Source organism: Myotis daubentonii, chromosome 2, assembly GCF_963259705.1.
Source record: "Myotis daubentonii chromosome 2, mMyoDau2.1, whole genome shotgun sequence".
In the NCBI taxonomy this organism is placed as follows: domain Eukaryota; kingdom Metazoa; phylum Chordata; class Mammalia; order Chiroptera; family Vespertilionidae; genus Myotis; species Myotis daubentonii.
In genome coordinates, this window is record NC_081841.1 from 103,954,466 (window position 1) to 103,974,461 (window position 19,996).

Genomic DNA, 19,996 nt, shown 5'->3' on the forward strand with positions numbered 1-19,996 from the left:
TGCCAGCTTTTAAGACATTACATATTTGTTTTTATATTACAACTAGTGGTGCACAAATTCGTGCACATTGAAAGGAAATTAATTAGAGGAAATATTTTAATATCACCATTTTCCCTTTCTCTATAATAGAAGCATCAGAGATGAAAGAAAATTAGTAAAATGTACATGAAAATAACATATAAATTGATTAATAAATAAACAATAACAACATTATATAATAACAAATATTTTCCATGAAATTTTTACTGTCAGAATCTTCATTTATCGTTAATTTTTAAAAATATGCCAGGTATTCTGGAAAATTTATATCGTTTGGACAACTTTGCCTTTGCTACAACATCAACTAAATTTTCCATCAGGTGGTTTTTCATTGGAGAAATTTAGGGATAGGCAAAATTGACATCTAACAGTCATTCCACTACAACTGTGTTCAATAATTGCATCACCATCTTACTCCTGGACTACCACAAACACACATCCTTCTCTCCATAACCACTCCTGCTGTCTCTTCATTGCAGCCAGAGGGATCTTTGAAAAATGCACTTCAGATCATGTCACTCCCCTGTGAAAACCTTTTAGTGCCTTCCCATAGCTCTTAGCTTAAAAACCAACTGTGTTACTATAATCTATAGGCCTGTGTGATCCAGGCCCTATGTCCTTACCAGATTCAGATTCACCCATCATTGCCCCTCTCTCCTTGCCTCCATTTCCCGACCATGCCATTTTTCAATCCACTTGGTTCATCATTCCTTCCTGTCTCAGTGCCTTTGCATGTGCTGCTCTATTTCCTGAGCACTCCCCACCCTATTCATATAGCTCACCTCATCCTCAGGTTTCAGTGTAAATGTGACTGTTTGGGCTAGTCTTAAACTATCAATTACCAATGCTGTGGCTGGCTTAGCTTGTGGTACTTATTATGACTGCAAGTCTTCCCTCAGCTATAACCATCAGAATACTTAGAAAGGATGCAGGCTTATTACGTACAAGATCTGGAAATTACATAGCATGCTCAGGACCACAGGCTGAGGTGGAGGGTAGAGAGAGGGAGTGTGCATGGGCTCTGCTTTTATTGGGGTCTAGGGTGGGGCCATAGGGTTTTTGTGGGATCACTTTTTATTGGAGAATTTAAAACATAAAAGCAGGAAAGTAAAGCTTGGGAATAGAAAACAAACAAATAGCCCAAAGGCCAGTTATTGAAGTCAAGATCTCCAAAACAAAGGTGCCTCTTGGGGGCTCTTTATCTAGTCTCCTGACTGGACTAAGTTTATCCTATATAATAAAATCCTAATATGCTAAGTGTCTGGTCATCCAATCATCCATTCAACCAATCAAAGCATAATATGCTAATGATATGCGAAGGCTACTCAACCGCTTGCTATGACGTGCACTGACCACCAGGGGGCAGCCACTCCAACCAGTAGGTTAGCTTGCTGCTGGGGTCTGGCTGATCTGGACTGAGCAAGGTGGGCCAGACATGCCCTGGAGCCTTCCCACGGTCCCTCTCCAGCTGGCCAACCTCCCCCATCCCTCCCCGGCCCCGATCGTGCACTGGTGGGGTCCCTTGGCCTGGCCGGTGCCCTCTCACAACCTGGGACCCCTCAGGGGATGTCGGAGAGATGGTTTCAGGCCAATCCCGCAGGCCAGGCCGAGGGACCCCACTGGTGCACGAATTTGTGCACGGGACCTCTAATTACAGATAACAGTCTTCCTTTGAAGTGGTTGCCTTTTTGAAATGGATGGCTCAGCTAGCAAAGCTTAAGACAGGCACTTGCATCACCAAGAGGAAAAAATCTGTCACAGCTAACACTACATCGACTTCTTTGAAATCTTTTCAGACCTTCCCCCACCACCCCAGATTAGGTTAGAATTTGTAGTTATTCTTTCCCAAAATTCCTAGTACTTTTCCAACATAGGTTGTATCCCATTTATTCACCCTCTCAAGAGCTATTTAACAGACATGACAGGCACAGTTCTAGGTGCTTGGAACACTTAGTGGACAAAGAGACAAGATCCTTGTAGGTTTACATTCTAATGGGATGGGACCAAATTAAAAAAAAAACCACAATAAACTGGGGAATGTTATAGTATGTTAGAAGGTAAACTGGGCTGTAGAGTAGAAATAGAGCATGTGGTGGAGTTGGGCAATGAAGAGGTTGGGGGATTGAGTTGCAATTACTAGTACAGTAGTCTCCCCTTTTCTGCTGTTTTACTTTCTGTGGTTTCAGTTACCTGATGTGTCAACCAAGGTAAAAAATATTAAATGGAAAATTCTAGAAACAAACAATTTATAAGTTTAAATTGCAAGCCATTCTGAGTAGCAGGATGAAATCTCAGGCTGTGAATCATCCCTTTGTGCAGTGTCTCCACCTGCATAAGCTCCAGCCCATTAGTCAATTAGTAGCCTTATAGGTTATCAGATCAACTGCTGTGGTCCAGTGATTGTGTAACCAGACAATCAATGGGTCCATGCTACTTGTCACTACTTGAGCCAATTCAGCAGAGACAGAATTATTCCAATACTGCTGGCAGCATGGGAGCGCAGCAGGTCATCTACAAAAGTCTGCTCTGCTGCCCACCATAAGCCAGCTGCTTATATTGGGTAGAAGGACAAAGATTATATGGGAAGTAGGCAAAAGGATATGCCAAGTGGACAGTGTATAGGTAAGGCAGGCTGGAGATTTACAAAGGCCTGCAGTTATGCAAAGGCTGGGAATCTTCAAAGGGCTGGCAATATGCAAAGGGCTGGAAGTCTTCAAAGAGCTGGAGGCTCTGGTTTCTGCAACAAGGTTGTTAATCCTTCCATGATAATAGCTCCCGGATGGGAAGGAGGGGCCGCATTTCCAGGTGAGCTCCAAGTTCCCATGTGCAACTCCCAGCCAGGTTAGAATGTGCCTTTTAAAATCAGAATAAAACAACCATGGTTAACAACGCATGATTAATATTTCTTACAATTACAGCTATTCCCCAATATTCTATTTCTGCCCCTATCAATTGTGTTCAAGTCACCTTTATTTTGTTTAATAATGACCCCAAAGTGCAAGAGCAGTGATGCTGGCAATTCAGATGTGTCACAGAGAAAGAAGCCATGGTAGTGCTTCCTTTAAGTGAAAAGGTCTGTATGTGTAGGACAAGACATAGACTGTGTAGAGTTCAGTACTATCCATGATTTCAGACATCCACCAGGGCCTTGGAATGTATCCCTCTGGATAAGAGGAGACTACTGTAGGCCTAATTGTGAATAATAATGTTTCATGCCTTCTTTGCTAAATGTTTAGTTCCACTAGTACTTCCATAGTGTGGTCTTTCCCAGGCACGGGGGGGGGGGGGGGGGGGAGGTCTATTGAATGAGATGAATATATGAGTGAGTATGTGAATGAGTGAATAAACCAACAAATAAACATAAAGACAGAGATGGATGGCCTGGCCCTGGAACCAGGCTATGGAGCGGAATGGATGTAGGAAGTACTTTATGCAGGAATAGGTAGCAGTGTTTGCCCATCGGGTTGGTGTGATGGGGTTGGGTGCAGTGTAGAAGTATGCCTTTATGTACTTATTTCCTTTATGTACTTATTTTGTTTTTTAAAAAATATTTTATTGATTTTTTTACAGAGAGGAAGGGATAGGGATAGAGACTTAGAAACATCTATGAGAGAGAAACATTGATCAGCTGCCTCCTGCACACTCCCTACTAGGTATGTGCCCGCAACCAAGATACATGCCCTTGACCAGAATCAAACCTGGGACCCTTCAGCCTGCAGGCCGACACTCTATCCACTGAGCCAAACCGGTTAGGGCTGTACTTATTTGTTTTAATTCATTTTCCAATTACAGTCAACATACAATATGACATTAATTTCAGGTGCACAACATTGTGATTACTCATTTATTGGTCTTAATGGCACAGGTTTCTTATCGGGGAGATTGGTGCCGCCGCGTGACCATTGGCCGATGCTTTGAGGAAGCTAGGTGTGTGGAAAGCACTCAGCCTCCTCCGTGTTTCATTTGCACAGACAGTGGGATTTCCACCCTGAGAAACATGCCATTAGTTACTCAAGGAAGAATTTTCCAATCCCAACCCAGTTTAAAAGTAAGTGCCTCTTCCATCTCCTAAACCTCCAATCCATTTAGCTTTCTGCTTGCACCAGTGATTCCCTCCTTGTGACGGAAAATAGAGTGGCACTTAGCAGGAGTATGAAAACACTGCCAGCTCACATTACCTCCACCTCACCTCATCCCGCACGCTTTCAACTTCTCGTGCTGTTGATCCAGAAATATATAACCACCAGCTGAGCTAGTAATCAAACTATACAATCATGAACCTCTTGCTTCCTTGCTTTCTCTGTCTCTCCTGTTCAGTAGTTTTAAAGTTATAATACCCGTGCCACCACTTAAAATTTTTTTTCACAAAATTTTATATTTAAATTAAATGTGCTGTGATGTTTTCCTGAAAGATGCCAAGTTCTGAGTGTCCCCTAGCTTACCAGCAAAATGGCTTTGGCCCCCAGTGCCCATTAGCATCAGGATTACTAGTAAGTAGCTCCCCAGTGAACGTTTCCAAATGCAGCCACTGTGACTGCACTGTGCGTAGCTGGAGGCAGAGGTAGGCAGACGTGGCTAAGGGGGCCACATCTCCAGTGTTCCGGGCAGAATAGAAATGGAAGGGTTCAGATGGGGGAGAGCGAGAAAGGGGGGTAAGCCTCGGCCAGCCTTTGTTTTTGAGGTTAATTCTGGGGCTTTTCCATTTCAGACAAGATTAAATGAGGATTCCCTCCTCTGTTAGATGGTTTCTTTTGGAATTGCATCCAGGCCCTTCTGGTTCATCTGGCCAACGGTCATCCCAGAAAGGGAATTCTGACTATTTACACACAAAGTTAAAGGAGCTCACCCATATTCTGTTCTGGTTCTAAACTTCTTTGGGTCACTTGGTGGCATTGTTCTATGATGGTTTTGAGCATAATGGTGAGCAGAATAGGCTGCTCTTTCATTTGCTAAAAACAGAGAGGGAAAGAAATGGAAGATTTAATTCCAGTGTTTGACACATTGCAAAACAACTAGTATCTCCACTACAAAGGGACAGTTGTTTTTCATCCCATGATTTGTTCCACTCCTAATTTATCCTAAACTAGCTCTATGTTCATTGAAATAACTCTCCTCACACCTCAGTCAGAATCCTATCATGACCTGGAGTTGGACCAAATCCAGGCTCATTAGCACATCATAGCCCATTGAAGACTTATCCAGCAGGTATTTCCAAACCAGTGATGAACCCTCAACCATAATGTGGACCTCTCTCACCTGCTTATAAGCATTTTCTCTCTGAAGTTGCCGTCTTCTGGTAAGGCTTCCATTGTGGCAAAACAGTTGATGTACCCTGGTGCTATTGGCAGTGGATATTGCTTGGCCGGTCCCCTTATTTCGTCTCATTGATAGACTGACATAGCTTCAGATCACTTCTTTACCGCCAGCCTTATCCCATTCTAATCCATCTTCCCACTGCTTAGCCCTGGTCATCGTGCACACACCCACGTAATTCCTTTATTGAAACCCTTCAGTGGCTTTCTGGTGCCCTCAGGATCTACATTGGGGCCTTGACTTACGAGTGTCCCAGCTAACGAGTTTTTTGAGATACCAGCTGTCTCTCCCCCGATTTTTTGCATTGAGTTGATAGAGTAATTTGAGTTAACGAGCTCCTTAACGAGCTCGGTATCCGAACGAATTAAACTCGTAAGTCAAGGCCCCACTGTATTCCAAAGTCCTTATCACTACCATGTGGCAAGTGCAAATGTAAATATATGTGCAGAGGACACCAGTACATCAGAGCAAGATGACATTACCTTCCCAGAATAGTTGGCTACGGTTGCAACACCTGAGCTGGGTTTTGAAGAATGACGCAGACTTCACCTGGCAGGAAGGAATGGGAAAGGCATTACAGCAGTGGTTCTCAACCTTGACTGCACATTAGAATCACCTGGGAATCTTTTTAAAATCCTGATTTCTGGGCCTCATCCTCCGGAAATTCTATTTCTTTGTTATGGGGTGAGGCCACAACATTAGTAACAAAGAAACAGAATTTCTGGAGGATGAGGCCCAGAAATCAGGATTTTCAAGATTCCCAGGTGATTCTAATGTGCCAGCCAAGGTTGAGAACCACTGCCTTGCAGAAACAAAGAGCCACATGTTTAAAGGCAAGAAAGCCAAACCCCAGCAGGGCAGGCACAGCATTATCAATAGCTGAGTGTTGCGGACCGTTAGATGCAAGGAAAGAGTGGCCTCTTTCTATCTCCCAGGAGCTTGGATTTCACTTTATAAAGGTGGGGAATCACTGCAAGCTTAGCAAATGAGCAAAGGATCGTCTTGTATTTTCAAAAGAGGAGGATGGCAAAGAGACTGGAAGGGAGAGGAAAGTAACACTTATTGAGTATCTCCTATGTGTAATGGGCTCTGCTGGATGCTTTGTCTGAGTTATTTCTTTAAATTTGCACCAGGATATACTTTACAGATGAGGGAACTTCCATTCAAGAAGACTGAGACATTTCTGTGAGAGTCTAACATATGTGGTGGGACCCTGTGCCTCCCTCTATGGGGCGGCCTCAAGGGTCAGCACAGCCTCCAGGAGTCCCTAGGGCACTGTGGCGAAGTGTTCCCGTCTGTCCCCACCTCTGGTGCAGCCTCCCTTTCCCTGAGGCCCACCTCCCCTCACCACTAAACCAGACCAGCTCTGCTCACATTTCCCAGGCTGAAGCACCATTACTCTATAGGAGTTTTCTTTTTTTTTTTTTTTTTGAAAATTCAATGTATTTTATTTTATTTATTTATTATTGCTTAAAGTAATACAAAGGGTATTACATATGTGTCCATCCCCCCCCCGCCCTAGACAGTCCCCTAGCCTCCCCTATCCCCCAGTGTCTTTTGTCCATTGGTTATGCTTATATGCATGCATACAAGTCCTTTGGTTGATCTCTTACCCCCCTACCTACTCTATAGGAGTTTTCTATTGTTGCCTAACAAATTACCACCAATTTAGTGATTTAAAACACCTGTTTTTTAGCTCACATACAGCAGAGCTGAATTCTCTGCTCAGGGTCTCAGATGCTGAATTCAAGGTATTGGTTGGATCCAGTTCTATCTCCAGGCTCTGGAGAAGAATCTACATCCCAGCTCGGTTGCTGGCAGAATTCATTTCCTTGCGGTTGCAGGACTGAGGTCCCCTTTTTCTCACCAACTGTCAGTCAGGAATTACACTCAGCAACCTGAGGCTGCCAACATTTCCTGCTGCTGGTCCCCTCCACCTTCATGCTCGAGACAGTGTTTTGAATCCTTTTAGTGCTTTGAATCTATCTTTTACTTTCTCTTCTGCCTCTACCCAAAGAAAACACTGTACTTTTAAAGGGATCATGTAATTAGGTCAGGCACACCCAGACAATCTCCCTTTTCTCAAATCATGTGCCTTCACATAACCTAATCACAGAAGGCAAGTCCTTCACATTCATCCCCCCCGGTGACTGTGCAAGGGGTGTCCACGGAGGAGCCAGGCTCTTGGGAGACATCTTAGAATCCTGCTTCCCACACACATCTTGATTACATTTATGTTCAGAAATTGCCATTATTTAAAATAAAAAATTTCCTCCTTTGAGTAGCCCAGGACTTTGTTCCTATCTGCTGCCAGTTTACCCAGAAGTCTTCTTATGGAAGAAGACCTTAGCAGATGTTGCACTTCATAAACATTTTAGAAAACAATTTATCCCACTTTTGCTTAAGCTCCTAGGCAGCAGCCTGGCCCATGCTTTCCTTTCTGTGCACACAGCCTTTGGCATCTTACTGTTCAGGATGGAAAACAAAGAAGTTTTCAGTCATCTTAGTTGTACCCACCTGGCCCAAAGCTACCACTGCCACCTAGTTAGGGAGAAGCTCTCAGAATTCTGTGCCCTTAAGCCACGGGTTCTAATGACGAGTCCAGATTTTGCTTTTGATTAAAATGCTTCTGCTTTAAACTTTAATTTGTGAATTTTAAGCTCTATGAATAATAGATATGGATAGTCACTTTCGACTTATACGAACATTCTTCAACTTTATGGATTTTTAAAAAAAATAAAAACAACAAAGTGCAAAAGAAGTCATTAGCTGGCCTTGCTCGGGCTGGGGCTGAGTGGAGGGAAGGCAGGCGTGTGCTGCAGGTGTGGCCGGTGCGGACGGGGCGCCCTGCCCTGGAGATGCCTGTGCCTGCTTCACACCCTCCCCATCGTCCAGTGTAAGACCTTGCCTTCGTTGGCAGGCCTCAAGGGGAAAGCACCCAAAGAGGGAGAGGGACTTACAGATGAGCTGAAGCTCCTAAGGGCTTGAGCTTGGTGTCAGAGATTCATAAAACCCAGAACCCAGACAGAGCCCAGCTTCCCTGCTTTAGGTTGAGTGTGGAGGCTGCTGACACCATCCACGAGCGGTTTCCCCAAGGGAGTGATCAACTTAAACCTTTGCTTCTATCTCGCAAAAACTGAAGTCTTTAAAAGGGTTGTAAACTTCATTTATTAGGCCATTTATGATCATTTGCAAAAAGCAGTTTGAATAATATTCACTTGAGTGGTTTTATGATAGATTTTTAAACAATTGCGATTTTATTTTGCATGGATGATTGTTGGCACAATGGGTACCAGTCAGAAATAACAATGCCTGACAATAGGGCTTACAATGTCAAAATTTTGTATTAGAAGGGACTTGAAAAAATATATTTATAAACTAAGGAGCCAGAGCACATGGTTTTCAGAGGCCAGGAGAGGGGAGCTTTCCATGCATCACGTACCATGTATGTGATTATTTAGTCCCACTGGGGCTTACTCTCCTGATGGTACAAATGAGGACACTGATCAAGAAAAGTTAATGGCTGTCCCGGGGTGGCCATGGCCTCAGCACAGGAGCAGAACCTAGCACAGGGCTCAGTGACCACGGCCCCAGTCACGGGAACTAATAGCCAGAAAGGCACAGACAGCCAAAACAAAGAACTCATTTTTATTGGTTTTTATTTATGAGTCCAGTAACTTTAGTGCGTTAAAACTTTGCTACAGAAGCCTAGGCTCTTCCAACAAATGAGATATTCTCCATGAAACTATAATTTAAACGGCTTGACAAGCACCCACCATCTGTCTTCTATTGGGGTTTCCTCCATAGAATTTCAGTTGCAATCAGTTGCTATTCATGTGAACGAGATATTTTTATTTGGACTTTGGTAGAGCTCCTGCAGGTTCAAAGTTTTGGTTCAAAACTCTCAAAATCAGGAATATTTCAGCCCAGCTTCCCAGTTTCTGACTGAGACTGACCAGGGTAATAAATATGGAAAGCAGGGGAGGTTCCACTATTGAACAGTCATTAAAGCATTGTTCAGTATTGCCAATAGCATATTTATACAGCCCTTGTTCATCTAAAAGATTAATTAAAAATTAACTATCAGGTATTGTTAAAGAATTAGCTATCAAGGTAAACCCAGCAGGATTTTAGATGATACTAGTCTCACTTTTCACTATATTTTGATTAAATCAGTCTTTCATTCAGTTAGAGCAGTGGTTCTCAACTGGGGGTAGTTTTGCCCCTAAAGAACATACTTTATAATAAAACCCTAATATGCAAATCGACCAAACGATGGAAAGACCAGCAGAACAACCGGTCACGATGATACGCACTGACCACCGGAGGGCAGATGCTCAACGCAGGACCTGCCTCCTAGTGGTCAGTGTATTCACACAGGGGGAGCACCGCTCAGCCAGAAGCCGGGCTCATGGCTGGTGAGTGCAGGAGTGGTGGCGGGAGCTTCTCCCACCTCCACTGCAGGCAGGTGGTAAAGAGCAAGGGGTCCAGGACTGTGAGAGCTCTGGACTAGGAGAGGGATGTCTGACTGTGGGCTTAGGCCCAGGGAGAATAGGCAGACATCCTCCGAGGGGTCCCGGACTGCGAGAGGGTGCAGGCCGGGCTGAGGGACCCCTGCCCCAAGTATATGAATTTCATGCACCAAGCCTCTAGTTTGGTAATGTCTGTTGAGGGGCATTGTTTTATTGTCACAACTTGGGAGTGAGCTGGAGGAAGAGAGAGACCTACTGGGTAGAGACCAGGGATGCTGCCACCCCATCCCACAGTGTACAGACCAGCCCACCCCAGAAAAGGCTGATCTGGTCCATGGTGTGGACCCTGCCCTAATGAGAACTCTGGGGTAAAGGGAAAGAGCCCTGAAGTTGCTCTTTAGAAACAAAACCCATGTGTTGATAAACGACAAAAAGGAACATGACTATCCCATTGGACTCTGAAGAGAGTTTTCTAGCTCCCAGGAGGGAAGAGAAAATTGTTGGAGTTCAAGTGATGAATATTATGTTGATTTACTAGCTGACATGCCTCCATAAAGTCAGTATGCTGTTCATTTCCAAAAGGCTGTTCAACTTCTTCTCCCGTAAAGTTTTCACATGTCCCAGAAGTTCCCGAATGAAAGGGTTCTTTTTCAGAGTGTAAGAAATCCAGCTGGATGGTACATGCCCTTCGGCCCAGCAGCCCTGCAATGTGTATAATTATACGGAAAATGAGTGTGGGGCTCAGTTATGATGATCCATATTTCAACATTTGACTTGATTTCTTAGGATCTAAACTGGGTTTGCAGCTAAATCATGGCTCATTAAATCTGTGCTTGACAGAGTAATCCACGAGTCCCTCAGATGCCTCAAAACAACTAATTAAATGGATCTGTGAAACGCAAAGGAGACTCTATTAGACCATCAAGTCCAAGCTATAGAAATGGGACACCTAAATTTTCTTACTGCTCTGTTAATAAAAGGTGATATGTATGCCCTTGGTAATTTCTCGTATTTCGTAAACCATATTAATAACTATACCAGAATTTAAATCAAGTTAAAATCAGGTGAGGTCTTTTAAAAACTCTCATATTAAGCATATAATCAAAATGCTTCATTTTTAACATTTCCCCCAAGGTATCAACTACTAGAAGATTCACACATCGATGAACCAGTCTTTTCTGGACGATGGGTCAAGCTTTAAGTATTTCAGATGGGGAGAAGGGATTTACTACAACTGGTCTCATTGATATAAAAAGTTGCTTTTAATTACTCATGGGTAGAGACCAGGGATGCTGCCACCCCATCCCACAGTGCACAGGGCGGCCCACCCTAGAAATGGCTGATCTGGTCCATGGTGTGGACCCTGCCCTAATGAGAACTCTAATATATCATGGCTCTTGATATATCATATTAGTCTTTTAAGTAACTAACTTCCATCAATATTTGACTGTGTTCTCTCCTTTGGGAATGTGGCTTGGTAGATATTAAAGAGAATTTTTCAAATTGGAAGGAGGCCTTGAGTCATTTATGTGGTGAGGATTCAGAAGTCTTGGTCTGGGTGATGTTGGCTTTCATCTTTCGTGATTACTTCCGTGACTTTGAGAAGGTATTATCACCCCTTGCCTTTTATTTTTTTTGTTAACCAGCTTGGTCTTTCTTAAAGTAGTTCTGTGACCCAGAGGGGAGTTGGGAGGCAGTATTGTAGAGAAGATGGCATTTGACCGGGCTCTGAGGGACTGGGAGACTTGCCCGTGTCACAGAATGTCACACTTTCAGATGAAGGAAGGCACTATTCATATAGGCCTAAGTTCTCTTTCACATTTGTGTCCCTGGACTATGACTCTCATTTTACCGCTCGCCTGTGTCCTTACACCCTATTCCCAGAGTAGAAATAAGAATGAGGATCCTCTTTGCTACATATTAGAATGGACTCCAAGAGGAGAATGCCCAGGAGGGAGCAGGACAGAAAGTAGGGGGACAAAGATTTCCTTCTCTTCTGAGATCATTGTCTAAAGAATGGGATTTGGGGGAGTGACGTCTACCCTGGGGCACTGGGAAGACTACCACTTGAAGCAGTAGGACCGTGTGAAGGCAGGGATGACTGTTAGCATCAGTACTGGCTATTTGCAGAAATCATCTGCCCCCATCAATGATCGGGTGGCCTTAGAGATGTCTTAAGGGGACAGGATCTCAAGTTGAATGCCATTTGGACTTGTGTGGGGCATAGAGGGAGCTTGCAGACATGACAGCTGATGAAAGAGCTGCTTCTGCTGATGCGGGTGCTTGTACTGGTGCTGGCCGCTAACATTTACTGAGCACTGGGCACTTCGCGAAGTGCTTATGTGCATTTTCTCATTTAATTATTAGATTAACCTAATGACGGAGGGTAAATATATAAATAATAAGGTATTCCATCAGAGGCTTTATTAACTTTTTGAAGAGAATATTATTAATAACTTTTCAATCTGGTGTTGAATTTGGGCAGAGCCTGTGATATCCATGACTCTCCTGTGTGGTACTTGTATTATTACTCTTAAGACCTTGCTATCTTGTCCAATTGGAAGACATCAGCAGCTGAGGCCTCACAGCAGGAACCCAGTATGTTCCTGTGGACCCAGAGGAATCGCCTTCCACCTATAGAAGTGTATCCTGTCAGCTGATGAGGATGCTGAGTATAGAGGAGGACATGTCCTCTGGTCCAGGGCTGGAATCCCTTACTGCACTCCTGGGTGCTGCATTCAGAAGGATTCTTAGGCCACCCTGACTTTGTGAGAAGTTACCATTTGCTTTAGGTGAAGTGGGAATAGTGAAATGCTTGCCACAGGTTTCTCCTTTCATTAGAACCTAGGCCTCCAGGAAGATGGATAAAGAACTGCTGTTCTCTTGAGTTGCCTCTTTTTGAAGTCCATTATGGAGAAGGAGCCCCACTGACTGCATTGGTTGATACAAGGGACAGAGAGGTGCAAGAGAGATACTTTAATTCTAATTTTATAGAACAATGATGATAGCATTAATAAGAAAGGATAAAGGAGGTAAGAGGCCAGTGCGCAGCTGAGAGAAATGTTTAATTCAATGTTACCTCCTCCAAGAGATCTTCTCGAGCCACTCCACCTAATGTGGGTTTTCCCTCCTTCACCCTTGAGTTTTTCCCCCAGCTCTGCCCCTTGTGTTTCTTTCTTAATGAATCAGTTTGTGATGACTTAGTCGGCTCTATGTCTGTCTGTGGTCTGGGTGTCACCCCCACTGGAATGTGACAGTAGGCCACATCTGCCTGGGCCCCTGCCTAGTGTGGAGGCTGGCGTATTGCATTGTGACAAGGAAAGAGCTTTGCTGAAATGGTAAGACTTCAGCTCTTTAATGTGAGAAATAAAACAAACACCTGAGCTAAAATATGCATAAGACGAAAAATACAACATTCAGTAGATAATGTTAATAATTAAACTAAATTTTGCTACCAAGTGATAAATGCTGCCAAATCAATCAATGAAATATGCATCAATTAGGCAATCATGCAGCCAGAACATTATACACCTTGATTGCCTGGGGTTGTTTAAAAAATCAATGAAGAGAATAGTTTCATCATTATAACATGGATACATATTCAAAATCTGTGAAATGTGTTTTTTAAAATTTGACTGTAGTGCATCATACTATTAATAACTGCTTTGCGTTTCTTCTCCAGCCATCCTCTTAAGAACCTCGTTGTGGTCTGGTTAGTGTTTGTCCTCATTGCCATTCTTCTTTTTAAAATCTAGGATCAGTGATTGGCATTCCTAAAAAATGAAGTCATGGAAAGATATTGGAATTTGGTCCAGAAACCCTAACTTTTCATTGTGACTTCAGTTATTGTCATAATTATCCTATGGAGAAGGTTGAGAAGGCACCTCTCCTGATTTTGTATAGGGAGTCAGATGCCCTACAAACACAAACCTCCTCTGCCCAGTGCCTACCTGTGGTGCAGTTCTTTCTGGCCTGAATTTGCAAGTGTCTTCCTGTCTCCATAGCGTAGGAGCAGAGCAGCTCAGACTCACACCTAATTCAGTGGGAGTAGATGAGAAGGGCCAAGGGGTTTCAGGATGAATTCAATGTCATTCTCCTCCTATAGGAGCTTGGTCATCCTGCTGTAATGAATGGGATGCAATAATGGGTTTGAGACATATTCCTTTTTGTATTATTTCTATACAAGAGCATGCCATCAGGAGACAGATGACCCTGAGATATACTGGTTGGGACAGACTGGTTGGGATCAGCTGTAGCTCCAATGCAGGAATGTGGGACAGAAAATAGGAATAATAACCCTGATAAAAGAATATTAGGAGTCCCTGAGGAGGGAGGAGAGAGCTGAATCACAGTCCAAGGAACTTGTTCTTGCCAAGGGATCCAGGAAAGAAAACTTATAGAAGATATTTTTTGTACTGAAATATAATTTAAATACCATAAAGCTCACCCTTTTAAAGTGTACAACCCGGTAGTTTTTTTTTATATTCCCCATGTTATACACCATCACTTCTATTGAGTTCAGGAACACTTCCATCACCCCAGAAAGAAACCTCTTACCATTAGCAGTCACTCCCTATTCCTCTTCTCCCAAATTCTGACAGCCAGTAATCTATTTTTCATCTGTATGGATTTGTCTATTCTGGACATCTATAATAATAAAAGCATAATATGCTAGTTAGACCAGACAGCCAAACAACCTTCTGGACATCATTCCAGATGTCCTTCCGGACAAAGCTGCCACAGCGAGGGCTGAGGCAGAGACGGTTAGGGGTGATCAGGCAGGCAGGCAGGCAAGCAGTTAGGGACATCGGGCAGGCAGGCAAGAAGTTAGGGGTGATCAGGATGGCAGGTGAGTGGTTAGGGTCAATTAGGCAGGCAGGCAGAGTGGTTAGAGGCGATGAGGCAGGCAGATGAGTGGTTAGGAGCCAGTGGTCCTGGATTGCGAGAGGGATGTCCAACTGCCTGTTTAGGCCTGACCCCACAGGGATCCCTGCAGGATCAGGCCTAAACAGGCAGTTGGACATCCCCCAAGGGGTCCTGGATTGTGAGAGGGTACAGGCTGGGCTGTAGAACCCCCCCTCTATGCATAAATTTTGTGCACCGGGCCTCTAGTTTCATATAAAAGGAATCATACAAGATGTGGCCTTTTGTACTGGTCTTCTTTCATTTATTAATCTTCACCCAAGGGTATTTTTTTCCATTGAGTTTTAGAAAGAGTGGATGGGAGGGGTAGAGATAGAAAGAAACATAGATGTGTGAGAGACACATCAATTGGTTGCCTCCTGCACACACCCTGATCAGGGCTGGGATTAAGCCTGCCACCAAGGTACCAGCCCTTGACCAGAATTGAACCTATGACCCTTTAGTCCTAGGACCTATGCTCTAACTACTGAGCAAAACTGGCTAGGGCTGGTCTTCTTTCATTTAGCATAATGTTTTTTGAAGATTGGTCCATATTGTAACTTGTAGATCCCATTTGGTTATCCATTCATTAGCTGATGGACATTTGGGTTGTTCCTACTTTTTTGACAATTATGAATGGTAGTGTTATAAACATTCATGTGTAAGTTTGTGTGGACGTATGTTTTTAGTTCTCTTGGGCACATACCTACCGGTGGAACTGCTGGGTCATATGATAACTATGTCAAACATTTTGAGGAACTTCCAAACTATTTTCCAAAGCAGTCGCACCATATTGCAATCCTCCCAATTTTTCCACATCTTCATCAACACTTGTTATTATCTGTATTTTTTTATTATAGCCATCCTAGTGGGTTTAAAGTTTCCTTAGTGACTAATGACATTGGCATCTTTTCATATACTTACTAGAGGCCCGGTGCACAAAAATTTGTGCACTCGGGGGGGGGGGGGGAGGGAGGGTCCCTAAGCCCGGCCTGTGCCCTCTCACAGTCTGGGACCCCTCGGGAGATAACGACCTGCTGGCTTAGGCCTGCTCCCGGGTAGCAGAGGGCAGGCCCAATCCCTAGCTGCAACCCCTGGTCAGGCTCTGAGCAGGGCCGATTGGAGAGTTGGGGCACCTTCCCCTGTCATGCACAGAGCAGGGCAGATTGGGAGGTTGCGATGTCACCCTCAGTCACACTCAGGGTAGGGCCGATTTGGGGGTTGGGGCACTGCCCCCTGTCATACTCAAGGCAGGGTTGATGGGGAGGTTGCGGCGCCACCCCGTCACGCACAGAGCAGGGCCTATCAGGAGGTTGGGGCGCTGCCCCCTGTCACACACAGAGCAGGGCCCATCAGGGGGGTTGGGGCTCCGTACCCTGTCACGCACAGAGCAAGGTCAACCACGGGGTTGGGGAGCTCCCCCCTGTCATGCACAGAGCAGGGCCAATCAGGGGGTTGAGGAGCTCCCCCCTGTCACTCACAGAGTAGGGCCGATAGGGGAGTTGGGGCACCGCCCCCTGTCACACACAGAGCAGGGCCGATCAGGGGGTTGGGGCGCCGCCACTGTCACACTCAGGGAAGGGCCGATGGGGAGGTTATGGCTCTACCCCATCACACACAGAACAGGGCCCATGGGGGGGGGTTGGGGCGCCGCCCTCTATCACCCACAGAGCAGGGCCGATCAGGTGGTTGGGGCGCCACCATTCTCACACTCAGGGCAGGGCCGATGGGGAGGTTATGGCTCTACCCTGTCACACACAGAGCAGGGCCCGTGGAGGGTGCGGGGTTGGGGCACCACACGCTGTCACACACAGAGCAGGGCTGATCAGGGGGTTGAGGCGCCGCACCCTGTCACACACAGAGCCGCAGGGCGATCAGGGGGTTGGGGAGCTCCCCCCTATCAGGCACAGAGCAGGGCTGATCAGGGGGTTGGGGCGCCTTCCCCTGTCACGAACAGAGCAGGGCCAATAGGGAGGTTGTGGCCTCGCCCCCTGTCACACACAGAGCCACAGGGCAATCAGGGGGTTTGGGCGCTGCCCCCTGTCACACTGATCCCGGTGCTGGGAGGCCTCGCGGCTCCGCTGATCCCGGTGCTGGGAGGCATATTACCCTTTTACTATATAGGATAGAGGCCTGGTGCATGGGTGGGGCTGGCTGGTTTGCCCTGAAGGGTGTCCTGGATCAGGGTGGGGGTCCCCACTGGGGTGCCTGGCCAGTCTGAGTGAGGGGCTGAGGGCTGTTTTCAGGCCGACTGAAGCTCCCAACTGCTCCTTTTTTTCTTTTTTCTTTTTTTATTCTGGGCCAGCTATAGCTCTGAGGCTCCAGCTCTTAGGCATCCGCTGCTGAAAGCAGGTATCTGGTTTGCTTAGATTCTATAATCTATAATCTATACAGAAACTCTGTATCAATTCCAGCTCAGAGATCCCGGCTCGCTGAAAGCAGGTTTCTGGGGTTTTGTTTAGCTTCTATATTTGTTACAATGTTTTTTAAACTGCAGGCTCAGAGGCCGGCAAGGCAGGCAGGGAACGTTGGTTTCCTCTGTCGCTGAAGCAAGCTAGCCTCATGTTAGTTTCAAGTTGCCTGGCTGCCAGCCGCCATCTTGGCTGGCAGTTAATTTGCATATCTTGCTGATTAGCCAATGGGAAGGGTAGCGGTTGTATGCCAATTACCATGTTTCTCTTTTATTAGATAGGATTGGCTATCTATATACCTTCTTTGGAGAAATGTCTATTCAAATCCAAGGCTCATTTTTAATTGGCTTATTTGTCTTTCTATTGTTGAGTTATAAAGGCTCTTTATTCTGGATACTAGACCCTTATCAGATATGTGATTTGCAGATATTTTCTTCAGTTCTATGGGTTGTCATTTCACTTTATTAATAGTGTCCTCTGAAGCACAACTATTTTTATTTTGATGAAGTCTATCATAATTTTTTCTTCAGTTACTTGTGTTTTAGGTGTCATATGTAAGAAACAATTTCCTGGGTCCCTGAGTTCCTGCCTAGGGTAGAGCTACCCAGAATATCAGACCACCCAGAGCACCTGTGTTAGGTGATTCATGGTCAACAAATAAACTCTTGCTATAAGTTACTGAAATTTGGGGGTGGTTAGTGTATGGGAACTTGACATACAACAGCTGGAAATGCAGATATGGCAGAGAAAATGAACTATCCAATATACAGGGCTGGGACAATTGGCTCTCTGTATAGCAAACAGCTTTAACAAATCTGATCTCTGCTCAGTGCCCCATTCCAGGTGAATTAATTATATAAATATGAAAAATAAAACTTTAAAACTTTTAGAAGAGTATACATGGGAACACCTTCATGATACCAGATAGGGAATGAAAGGCTAAGGCACACAAAGTACCAATCAAGTGAGAAAAGACTGAGAAAAATCAAGTGCATTAAAATGGAAGACTTCTGAATAAAGGCATATAAGTGTGAATACAAGCCATTTGAAATATATACCAATAAAGCATCAGTATGCAGAGTATTCAGAGAACTCCTATATGTCAATTAGAAAAACAAAACACTTCAGTAGAAAAATGGACAAAAGTTATGAAGGGGCATCTTATAAAAGAAAAAACTTGAATAGCCCATACCTATGTGAAAAGAAAATGTTCAATCTCACTACCTGTCAGAGACTTATAAATTAAAACCTATATAATTACTAATTAATTAAAGCATGACAGTCACTGCCTATGGTGGGTGTGAATCTGTGAATCGCAGCCAGCGATTTGAAAAAGTTGTGAATCTCTAGGGAAGCTGAACGGCTCAGGCCCTCTGCCCAGGCCATTTCCTGGGTAATGGAATTGGTGATATGCTGTACTTCTCCAGTGTGGTGGTTCGTTCTATTGCTCTTCTCACCTTTCCCTTTGTCAGGAGTAGTTCATCATTTTGTGAAGACAGTCAAGTTGCAGTTTCTATCAGATCTACTTCAGCCCTTTCCTTTATTCTCATTGAGAGCAGTTCTTCTGATATTAACCCTTGAACACTTTCCAAGCTCTTATGGAAAACTGATTTGCTGTGATGTTGAGCCACTGAATTTAAAAGGGGCCTATAAGTGTTAATAACATATCAGAGAGTCCAAGACACTACTCTACACATTTTATCAGCTTTTTAAAAATTCACTTGCATTAGTTCTTATAACTCTCACATTAGTTCTGTGAGCTCAATTACCATTCTCCCCACTTATAAATGAGGGAGCAGAGGTGCAGAGGTGGGAGGCAGAGGCAGCAGTTCCCACAGCTGCTTGGCTCTATTCCAGGTCTACACCATTTACTATCCAAGCAGGCAAGGGTAGGGTCAGGTTTGTTGGGGATGAGATGACTGAATTAGACACACAAGTCATTTCCGCTGGCTGAATTCTCCAGAAAAACATTTTCCTGGCTCACACAGGCACAGTTTGTTTATTTCCAGTTCTTTTCTTCCTCTTAGTAAACAACAGTTTCCTATTGTCTGCATTGTTATGAAGTACCCAGAGCATTTATGGAACTCAGTACCACTTCCATATTTAGAGTACTTAATTTTTTTAAAAATTTTCAATTAGAGTTGTCATTCAATATTCAGTCTCAACATGGCTTCTTCTCTGTATTATCTGTATATATAAAAGCCTAAGCAGCCAAATGACTGAATGACCTAACAACTATTCGACCGGTTGCTATGACATGCACTGACCACCAGGGGCAGATGCTCAATGCAGGAGCTTCCCCCAGTGGTCAGTGTGCTCCCACAGCAGGAGTGCCGCTCAGCTGACCAACTTTAAGGCTCTCTGTTTAATTTAGTAAATTGGGCCTCTCAGTTGTATTCAGAGGTGTATTTAGAAGATTTGTCCTTTAACAGGAAATAGATGGTGGTGTCACTGTCCGTAGGTTTGGAAAGATCTAGAAGAGCTTGGGCCACAACCGCATTGTGCATTTAAACCTGACACATACCCCAATTTGCCATACCTTCAGAGTGTCAGAGCAGTCAGTCACAAATACACCATCTTATAGAGAGTCTGCTTTTGTGTTGAATAGTAAACTGAAATTATCCATAAATGTCTTCTGTCTTGGAAATAACCTAGGCTCTAATTCAGGGTCCTCTCAGTTTGGTGAGGCCTCAGCTCTTCGAGCAAAAGCTTCTTGATTTTCAAAGGGATTCTCTGTGTCCAAGCTTTCCCGTCTCCCTTCATCCCAAGCTTCTTACTCTGAAGGTGGAATTAGCTGGGTCCAAGGAAGCTCTGCATAAACTGCCTAGTGGAGCACGTGTAAGTCCTATTCTCACCCCT

General features: G+C 44.5%; 1 protein-coding gene across 2 annotated transcripts in view; it reads left to right on the forward strand.

Annotated features, from left to right (window-relative positions):
• MTUS2 (microtubule associated scaffold protein 2) overlaps nt 1-19,996 on the forward strand; it is a 421,538-nt gene that overhangs the window by 253,188 nt on the left and 148,354 nt on the right. The window lies entirely within an intron of this gene.